Here is an 11,286-nt window from a genome sequence, read left to right as displayed (position 1 = left end):
CATGCATATGGTCAGGCCAGTCTGTTGGTTTCTGTTTGAGACGGGATTCTCTTAGGCTCAGAAAATGACAAATCCTTTCTTCAAATATTTAAAGTTCAGTTTTTAATACCTAGTATTAAGTCTAGCGGTCTGCCTTTGTCAGGTCTAAATGAGCAAAGATAAAATGAAAAGGGGGTTATTATTTTTCCAGGACTGTTACACCAGAGCCACTGTACTTGAAATGGATAATGGTTTATTAACTACAGCAAGTCCTTCCTCTCTCTGTCAGGACTTTATGCACCATGTGACAATGTCCATCCTGGAATTCTTTTAATTTGGTAGCAAGCCATTGCAAGACTGTGTCGGGCTTAGCCTTGGCATAGTTTGCCTCTCACCTGTCACAACAATCTGTGATGGGAGGGTTTGGATTCTAGCCACTTGTTCTGTGTGCTGTTTGCTTTGCCTTGATGTGCCATTCTGAGACACTTATACTTCTGTGTTTTTATGCTGCCTGTGAAGTACAGTATCCAACAACAGAACCTGGGTCCCCGTTGTCACAAGCGAGGCACAGATTGATGTAGATCACATGCACTCTTCTGGTCATCCTTGTTCAAGAAAGACTAATTCACACTGCGACAGGAACAGAGGAGGGCTACTAAGATGATCAGGGAAATAGAGTCTGTCTTAGGGAGAACGCTGAGATCTTAGCTTGTGGCCCCGAGCAAAAGAACAGTTGAGAAGGGGTGGGCTTACTCTCTAAATACATGGAGATATAGAGGGACACCAGAGAAGGAGAAAAGCTATTTAAACTAAAGGACTATGCTGGGTCAAGAACAAATGGATATAAACTGGCTGTGAATAAAGCTTAGGCCGGAAATTAAAGGTAGGCTTTCGATAATTAGAGGACTACGGTCCTGGAACAGCCCTGATGTCCTGGGAGGCCCACTATGGTCCTGAGGCACTTGTACACATGATGAAAATTGGCCTTTGTTGCTGTTTAATTGTGTCACACTGTACACCTGTGGGGGTGCTGCTCCAGCTCAGGCTCAGAGAACAGTTGGATTGGGCTGTGTGCTGCCTGTGAGCTAGGGCAGCACCTGCCCACTAGCCACCTGCGTGGGTGGCCCCAAGGGGCACCATCATCGTGGAAAGAAGGTCTGGGGCCTCCTGCAGCTCAGGGGCCACAGGCAGCTCACCCCCCAGCTGAGGGAGATGCTGACAGGCTCCACAAAACAAAAAAAAGGAATTGGGCCCCTCACCTTAACAGTGACGGAGCCCCTAAATTAAAACGGAGGGTTTTTAATCATCACAGTTAAAAACCCACTGTTTCAATTTAGGGGACTAAACCCCATCATGTGTACAAGCATCCCTACATGCCAAAGACCTGTCTTTATCCTGACCAATTCTTTTCATGATGATCAGTCTTGGATGACAAAGCTGGGATATTAAATTAAGGCAAAACAATTAAAGTGTTCTAGACGCTTGTTCCAGCCTTGCTATAATTTTCTATGATTTTCTTCTACTGCCTCATCCTTAGCCACAGAAAGCCTTGGTGTTCCACCTGCCTTGGTTGTGTTCCTTCTTTCAATCACAAGAAGTTTGTGCTGATGTCTGTGAGAGATGGGAGATCCCCGCTCAACAAGATCTGCTTCTAGCTATCGCTGCCATTTCAAATCTTGAATACTACATATTTCCTGTTACTTGCATTATCGTATTGCTTATGGGCCCTAATCATGGATTAGGGCCTTGCGGCACTGTGCTCCCTGAAAATACAGAACCAGGTGCATTCTGTAGGCATCACGTTAGGGGTCAGAAAGAGACCGTGGTAGCTCTGCACATGTTTTCAGGGAGCTCCTCCCATGTGAGAGGCACAAAGGTGATTGTTTAAAAATATAACAAGTATACAATGAAGGCTAGCATCCCGGCACAACTGAAGGTGGGAACTGACCTCTACAAATAATAAGGTAGGGTGGGAATAAGTCATTAAAGGACCTCAAAGACGAGACAGAGGTGGGGGAACCAACAGAGGAATGGGAAAAAGAAGGGTGACAAGGTCAAAGCAACAAGCACTTGAGATTGCCAACTGAGTCTGGTCCTTTAACACACATGTAATGTTACAGCTTAACCACAGATCTGACTTCCAGCAGCCCTAAACCCACCACAAATTGCAGTGTCAAACTGATTCTTTACCTGCACTGTGAAAGTAAAGCTGTGATTTCTGAACAGCAGACACCCAACTTTGTTCTTGATTAAACCAATGGCAAAACTCCAAGTGACTTCAGCAGGAACAAGACTGGGGCCTTGCCCATGTTCATTCACTTGTGTGACATCAGCCCACTCTTCCTACCCCGGACAATAGACTACTTCCCCACTACAGCTTTAGCACAGATGCACTGAGATGCCGCCTTGTTGAGTTCCACTTGGATTTCTTGTTCAACCTATCACCGTTTCACCTTTTTAAAAATCCTAACACTTTAATCTTCAGTTCCTGTTTTAGCAGAAGTTTCTGGACTACAATCTGCATATCTTTTCTGCAGAGTTTCTTCATTTCAATTAAAAAATACCTTCTTGTTCAAGCACTAGGCAGGATTTCAGCATGTCTATGAAATCAGCTTTTCTCACCAGTCCTTTTCTTCCCAAGTGCCTGAAGAAGGGATCGCTTTAGTTGCATAATTAGGCATACAACCGATAGAAGATGTGTCATGTGGCCTCCAACCCCAACAAATCCTGAATGATTATAAAACACAGAACGTTGGGGATGTGGGCATGAATCAGCAACTTATTATACAAGCTATTTGCACGTCAAATATTCAGGAAGCACTCTTTCTGGAAGAAGTGAAGATGTCTAGTTTCTACCCCTAAATTCTATTCCCAGAATATTTAATATTCTGGGGGTGTAGGTTGTAGCTGTGTCAGTCTAAGGACATAGGCAGACAAGGCTTTTTGAGCAAAGGTGATATCTTTTCTGCTTGAAAGCTTGTAAAGAATGTTTTTTCCAACTATTCAGTTGGTCTAATAAAAGACATCACATTTACCCCAAAAAACCTTGTTTGCCAAATATTTAAGGCATTTTAGTACAGCTTCAGGAACTTGCTCCAAACACATGTATCACTGCACCCTTGCCATTGAGCCAGCTATAAATGAGCACCTGGTCATACAGCCTAGGCAGTCAAAGACAGGTACTGTCCCTTCATGACATCGGATGTAGTTAGCTCTCTGCTTATGAAAGCTAATTCTATACTTCTTGGATTTAGTTAGTCTATAAGGTGCAAGTCTATTCTGCCTTAGGCAGTCAAAGACAGACAGGCAAGATGCTAGCCACAGCATGACCTTGTGGGCAGTTGGCACATAAAAATAACCTCAATTATGTGACCCCAAACAGGCCATTTAGTTAGGCCTAGGGCGGATCTCAGACTTTTGCCTCTCTCTACCCGAATCCTGCAGGACATTGGCCAAAACACTTATCTTCTGTGCCTACATCTATCCATCTACAAAATGGGTGCAAGTATTGCTTTCCTACTTCCCAATCTTATAGAAAAAGTTTACAAAGTCACTGCAACAGATGGAGCATCAGGAAACTGCACCTAGCTTCCCATCTTTCTCCTCCCCTTCCTACTCTCAGAAAAAGGGAAGGAAGAAAAGGGTAGGGGGAGAATTAAAAACAATTCTGGTCTGGAATGTAATTTAAATGCAGGGACAATAAATTTTATGAAGAAACCTGACTTTGAAAATATCCATTTTTAATTAAAAAATCTAAATGAAAACTGACCTTGACCTCTTTTTTCTTTCATGCCCTCGAACACAGGGACTTGAGGACCGTACAAGATGGTGACAGGAATTTCCAAATCTGCACAAAGTGTGAATGTGCCATGAATAGTATCCACATAATGCCTGAAAGATCGTGTCAGCTGATCCTGGCTGCTTGTTTGTTTGAAGGCAATTCCAACTATCTGCGATCAAGATAATAATGTTCAGGATAAACAGCTTGGCACAAGACTTCACTCTAAGGCAGAATCCCAGTGTATGCATAAACAATACCCAGGCATATGGTAACTTCAGATGAGCTTAATTTCTCACCACCACTCTGCTTATGCACAGGCATGAAGTGTTTGGGGCAGAGCGTTTCCAGGCAGAATCCTGAAGCCATCTAAGGAAACTGCATTTTTAGGGCCTCTGCTCTATAAGCCACACTCCCACCCTCACTGACAGCAATGAGACTTTTGCCATGGACTTCAACAGGAACAGAGACAGCCATGTTTAGAACAGGTTTTCACAAAATACCTTTGTAAAAAGCAACTTCATGTTGACCATCCATGTGTCATGAGAGGTATCTATTCAGCTGACTCTCCATTTAGAGTATCCCTTTCACAGAGCACACCACCAAAGGCTTTGCTCAAGTACCAAGGCAGAAGGGGTATGTCAAACCACATCTCCCCATCCGAAAAGAACCAATGACAGGCATGATGCATCTTCCTTATTCTCTAGAAACAAAGAGTTTGTCTAGAAACAAAAAGCAAAAGTTTGTAACTCATTCTCACTCTTAAGAGAAACTGAAATGTGATCTCCTTTGAAGAGGAGGAAGAAAGGAATGAACAAAATGAGGGAGAATGGCTTTTTAACATCATGCTACCATTAAGCAATACAAATGTTTGCTTATGTGGCAAAGCAAAGTTGTTCCTGTTATTGCTAAGGTGACGCTTGGTTTGCTGATGCAGATGCAGACTCCACGACCATTGAAATCGATTCTGCTGCCAAACCCTAGAGCTGCCTGACACTAACCCACTATGTGACCTGCTGCAAGTCACTTCAACAAGGGGTAAGAACAGGTATTTCACTTAAGAGTTGCAGATGAATGCTGTGTTAATTATGAGAGAGACAGTCTTAGCTATGTTTTTAGTTAGGACAATTTGACTTTTAGGTTATATACAGTTGGGCAAACACAGGGGCTTTTTTGTTTGTGACTGAAATGAAAAATTAAGTGCAGGGGAAGTAAGAGATGCTTTGGCTTGAGGCAAACTGAAAGTTTCTTGGAATTTTGACTGAAATCTAAAGAGATGCATTTCATTTGATTTTAAGGATATTTAGCTTCTTTTAAAACCCTTTAAAATTGATTTTAAAATACTGTAATGAAATATATTGATGCTGTTTTTAGAAACTGACACTTTTTTTTTAAAGATGAAATTACTAAATTGGACCTGGCTTCACAAAGTTGCAGTCACTTGCAAACCACATTTTTGGGGGGGAGGAGGGGAGAAGGGAGGCAAATTTACTGTTTAAGAAAAAAACTGGCCAGCTTTAATCACATGGTTTCGTTCCAGTCTGAACACCTAAAAGTCCTGTAAACTTTACAAAAGTAAAGTGTTGGCATCCATTTCAGACCAGGTGGAAACAGAGCTGTATAGTACACAAGTCCAGAGCTGGCAACTGGAAAAAAAATATTGTGCTACTTCTGTTCCCATCTTTATCACTTCCACTGCACACAACAGATTACTGGACATGACAGATTTTTTTTTAGTACTGGCAGAAGTTACTTTAGCAGCTGCACTCGTAATTACAGTAGTAACTATGTCCTATGAATTGCATTTCTCCTGCAGTCCCCTGCCCAAGAACTGTCCTCACTTTCATCTTCACTACTTAAACTGTCAGACTTGAAAGCTCTCATAGCCACTAAAGCAAATTTAGCGCAGTCACTTTCTCTTTCTGTGGCTGATGGCTCTTGTTTTTAGGGAAACTAAAGATCCTAACCTGCTTTCCTGAAAACTGCTAAATCAAAAACTAATCACCAAGTGTGAAAAATAACATACAATTCTTTTTTTGGGACACACACACACACACACACACACACACACACACACACACGGGCCTGTTAAATATTAACACTCCTTTGGTTTTGGCTATGTTCACTGCTTCTGTGTTGGCCGACTGAAAAAAATTTAAACAACCATATTTCATTCATTCAAATAATTGTGAAAAATGGGTTTTGTTTCTTGACCTCAGTGTGCACAACTGTGAACTTTAAATGTAGAAATGTAATCAGACTTCCTACCCCTCATTTGCCCAGTTTTGCGTTGTTGTCCAACTTGTTCAGTTGTCTTCATTAAGAACCAAATTCTAGTAAGCTCCTCAAGCCTTTTACTGCAAACTTGATTTTGTATATTCAAATTTGGCTATTTCAGAGTTTATCACAAAGACTTTGTAACGGCCCAAAGAAATCAGAGCCAGATTTTTTTGGTTTGTTTTCACTATTTTATTGACACACTTGGAATTTTGGTAAATTGGAGATACAAGCTGATGTGTTTAAATGGCCAGTCTTTTGCATAGGTTAAATACACGACTCAGTAGCAGCTTCTGGACGTGAGGAAATGCAGTGCTAAAACAAAAATCTGGCAACTACTGAAGAATGAATTTGCTCAAAATAATGGTTTTAATTACAAGAACAGACTGAATTCTACCCTTAACTACCCAACACAATTTTTCATGTTTTACAAAGAAACCTTTTCTTTGAAAATATATACCTTTTATTAATAGATTGAAATATTTCTTTAAGAACATGAAGTTTTTGCTCTTCTGCAATCCCACATTCAACTGCTCTGGACAAGGGATGCTGAAGAATTAAATCAAGATACCCAAGACTGAATCAAATGCAAAATAAAATGATTGGAAGACCTGAAGTCTCTGTCAAAGTCTTTAAGCCCAGACTAGCTAGATTTCTAAACGATTGTCATGTATCATAGAAAAGAGATGGGTCTGATGCAGATACTACTGGGTGTGGTGGTGTGACTAGTTTGTGCAGATTACACTGGACAACTGTGGTAGTCTTTAAAGCTTTCTTTTTTTTAACATCACCAGTAAAAGTGTGATAGATTATTCTGATATCACACACTTAATAACTAAATATATGAATGAACATCTTGCATTTAAACTACTCCCTACTTTTTCATCATTGCAATGTTAACTGCCTTTCAACAAAGAAATATGAACGTGGATCCCAAGCAAAACTAAGAGGATGGGTGTATGTAAAGCAAGAGGAAGCACATTTTTTGAATAGAAGCTAGCTACAAAAACATATATGATGTGCTAGAAGCTGAGCTACAACAGAAAGAAGTTACTTGTTAACTTTTGTATGGAAAAATGTTTGGGCTTGACACAAAGTATCTATGATCTTTGCTATAGAAAAGGACTCATCTACAATCACTGCGTATCTTTTGTGCTAAAAAACCAACTCTTTCAGAACAAAGACATATGCATATTTGGCACCTAATAGTTAAGACGGACTTGACTGCCAAAGAAACATTATAGGACAAACCAAATAAATATTCTTAAGAACTCCCTGCACAAAAAGTGCAATGTACTTTCCATCTGCCAAGTAAAATCTGCAGTACACAGACTGTATTTAGAATAATCAGTTCTGCAGAAATAAACTGAAATATATTTGCGGATAGACAAACAACATTTTAGACTCCGTTTGAGAAGTGACATACAGGTTACAGTAGACCACTGATGTGTTGTTCGAGCTTGGAAAAAATTGCTGGTACTCGATTTCTTCCTTTTTCCTGTTGAGGTCATATGTCCCTGCATTATTATCCCTGATATACAAATAAAAAGGCAACATCCAATCTACATTAAAAAACTTGGGGGACCCATAACACAGCAGCCAGAGGCATCATGAGTTGCATATTAAAGAGAATGAATGGGAACAGCCTAAGACTGAGAAGCTAGCATGTATGACACTATCGCTTTATGCTGTATATTCAGTCTGGCATCGCTGGGTAACAGAAAACTGGATCTCTCTCCTGGTGGCAAGCTGAGATGCTATTATGCAAGGCACACCAAATCATGCTCTGACACTGGATGGAGTTAGAGACTACCTTGCTCTGGGTTTGGCAAGGCGTGGCAAAAGTACTGCAAACCCTGCACAAAATCCAACAGTACAGTGTCCATGTCCCAGTAAAGCGATTGCTAAACCTCAGTTTGTACTCTTGTTAGACTGTGAAGATGCAGGTATACTTAATACACTTTACAGAGCCATGTGCTCACAGGAAACATTATCACAAGTATACACTAGCAAAAGCAATATGGGGAAGTAACTTTTTTGCTGCAATCTTTAATGGAAAATGGAAACTTTCTATACATTATATTGCAAAAAGCAGTTTCTGGGCTAGCCCCTATCATTAAGAGATGTTTTACCTGTTGTTTTGGGGTTACATGTATTTAACAATACTTTGCATTAATAAATCTTTCCACCCCATGGTCTCAAAATACTCTATATGCATTACTCAATTAAACTTTGCCACTCCCCTGGGCGGTTGTTATCCCATTTCACTTCTGGGGGAAACTGAGGCACAGAGCTTAACTTTCCCCTAAGGGTAAACAGGAAGCCTGTGATAGACTAAAAAATAGGACTGACCTGAAACGATCCTTCCTGTTACTTCTGTGTGGAAGATGACTCCAAATTTGTATCAGATTTTATTCTTTTTGCACTAGATGGATTTTCATTTTGGTTTCTTTATGTAGCAGAGAGTAAAGCCTTTTCATAGACTTTTCAGAGTAAAGTTTAATTTCCTGACTCAATTCCTTTCTATTCCACTACTCAGGCTCAGTATGCTCTCCACTATGAGTACGCTCATTTTTCTTGATTCAGCCCATGATTTTGCTCATGCACTGAATAGTTGTTTGGAAGGCAACAACAAGCTGGTCCATTATCAGTTGCAGTGTTATTTTTCCATGGATATTTCTATGCTTCTTGTTTCTTTGAACTAGCAAAAATTGCCGCGACACAACTTGGTTTGTACTGCTAGGGACAAGCTCCTCTATCACTTCTTGACTGTGTTTCCCTGTTTATATTAGCTATTACTCCAAACATAATTTTTTTAAACATAGTTTGGAATACTAGAGAACTGGTTATGCAGCCAGTGTTTGCAAACAACTTGCAGTGAAATCAAAGGGAATTGGTCATGTACAACTACCACCACATATCTGCAGGTCCCAGGAGTCTTAGGAGTCAAAACAAAGGAAAAAAAAGATATATTTCTCATTTGTCATGGAATAATATAACTCAGAGTATTTTATTTATTACAAAACACAATTCTGGACAAAGTACCAAATCAGAACATACCTGAAGCTTGGATCTAGATCTAATCTTTCTCGCTTCTGCCTAACCTAGGATAGACACAAGGGTGAAAGCCATTAACACTGGTCTCCAGCCATTTGCCTCACTACCCCTTTCCCTTTTTTCTTCTTCCAAAAGATTTTAAGCGCTGGACTTTTAAGAGGCCAGGAGACCTGAACTCACTGCTGCAGGCACAGTAAAGATCTATTTGGTTTAAGCAGCAACTGAAAGCACACATACTTCATGAAATTAAAGAAACAAGGAGTGCACTCGAGAGTTTTGGAGCACAGCAGGGGAAACCAGGCTGCTAGAATCAATTTTTAGACATTAATTAGTATTTGTTATCCTCTGCCCATGTAGTTACTGACAGATTCCTCTGTAACTAAGGAAAAATACAATAATATGGGCAATCATACAGATGAAGTAGAGGCACAGGTTACACGCTGGGTGAAATGTTTATCAGCAAAGACTCTTGCACCCACAGTACTAACTATTCACTGTATTTGGAAAACAATGGCATACCAATAGAAATGTTGGAGTATTTTCACCTTCCCACAGAAAATAAATAAATTATTGGCTCAATTTCTTGTCATTACTATACAAGGACTCTGGTCACTTCCCATGCTTAGTTTCTCTAAACCTGCAAGATCCCATAAAACTCATAAGAAAGCAATACACTGAGGTTGATAACAACATATCTAACATAAGATGGATCTGGCAAGCATATTCAGGAAAATGCCTAAGGAAATGGCCTGGTTAAGGTGGTATTTTGTAATCACTTGAAATAAACACTATCTTTCTGCATTACAAAGAGAACAAAATTGTGTCTTTATTAGTTTAAACAATATAATCATGTCTATGTTATTTTAAGTCTTCTCTTCTGTTGTAAAAGTGATCAATACTGTAGAAACCACGTTACAGCGATGACACAAAAATGTAGTTTGTTTACAAAACTGTATCTACCCAGGACAATCATCTGAAATGCATTAACAGTTGTGAAGTGTGGCTCTCGTGTTTGGGCACTTTTTCTCTGCTGGGAAAAACAAAGCCAAATCCATAAATATGTACTCTGATCTTCAACTTACGGAGGAAGGGGGGAGGGAGCTATATATATTATTTTGTCCACCCCGCCATAGATATATTGACTCCTAGACAGACAGACAGATAGAAACGGAAACAATTCCATGTATATTTTCTTCAAAATATTGGTGCGATCTCACCTATAGAGACTGTATATGTATCATTCATTTTAAGAAGCATTTTTTAAATTTTATACAAGCAAACAAAAACAAAGCTAAACTTTATTGCACAATTCTTTCATCTGGATGAAAGTGAAGGAAAAAATATTTGCATTACTCAGAAATTGTTTTTAACAATACGACTCTACTTAAGGCCATTACACTTATTCCCACGGTAAACGCTACTTTCCAGAGGCTTTCAGCTCCACTGTTCACACTCATTCCATGCCAAAATTTTGCACATAACATTTTTTTCTAAAGAGCCAGTTTTGCCTGCACTTGAAAAAGACATGCTACTTTTAAACTAAAATACACTCGCATACCCAGAAACTTTTTTTTTTTTGCCAATTGACTTAATTTTGGTCATAGTGGAACATGCAACAGAAGTAAATAAAAATGACCCATCCAACCGTCAGACGGAGTCAGAAGCAGGGCCAAACTAAGAAGTCAGGTGTCCAGGCTCTGATCTACTGTTTAGAAGACAAGACCATCTGTAGGAAACGAGCAAAAATCATTTTGATCGCCTTCGAGACACTTCTGGTACCGATTATAAATTGCCTGTTTGGGTATTTGTTTTTTTAAGTAGTTTTCAGCATAAATTGGATCCCACTTCCCCCAGGAAATGCATGTGGTGGTCGGTCACTACTGAAGTGCCTAACCCTGGCTGTCGCTAACCTTTTTGCACGCCCGTGCAAAATGACGCGCTAGAGGCCAACGCGGGAAGCGAAACAGCCCCCGGGGCCGGCGTCGACTGCTCCCGCAAACAGGACGACGGGCTCCCCTCGCAGAGCCCAGGAGGGAAGTCACCTCAGAGCAGATCACCTCAGGGAGGTCCCCTCAGAGTAGATCACCCCAGCCCCTTGGGACATTGCCCCCTCACAGAGGCCAGGAGGGAGATCACCTCAGCGGAGATCACCTCAGGATGGATCCCCTCCGCCCCCCGGCCAATGGCGGCCGCCC

The 11,286-nt window shown here is 40.5% G+C and overlaps 1 long non-coding RNA gene across 2 annotated transcripts; it reads right to left on the bottom strand.

Annotated features, from left to right (window-relative positions):
- Positions 1-215: 215 nt before the first annotated feature.
- On the bottom strand, positions 216-10,654 carry LOC109309215. 2 transcript variants are annotated; one of them, XR_002100834.1, is made up of 4 exons: positions 7,461-10,654; positions 4,261-4,460; positions 3,749-3,929; positions 216-2,706 (listed from the first exon to the last, which is right to left on the bottom strand). It is a non-coding gene; the product is annotated as an uncharacterized LOC109309215 (long non-coding RNA). The 2 variants fall into 2 exon arrangements; XR_002100833.1 differs by having other exon boundaries at positions 4,261-10,654.
- Positions 10,655-11,286: the final 632 nt, after the last annotated feature.

This window comes from Crocodylus porosus, unplaced genomic scaffold (genome assembly GCF_001723895.1).
Source record: "Crocodylus porosus isolate Cpor-Errol unplaced genomic scaffold, CroPor_comp1, whole genome shotgun sequence".
In the NCBI taxonomy this organism is placed as follows: domain Eukaryota; kingdom Metazoa; phylum Chordata; order Crocodylia; family Crocodylidae; genus Crocodylus; species Crocodylus porosus.
The sequence above is the reverse complement of the archived record's forward strand: the minus strand, read 5'-3'. Positions and strand labels throughout refer to the sequence as shown.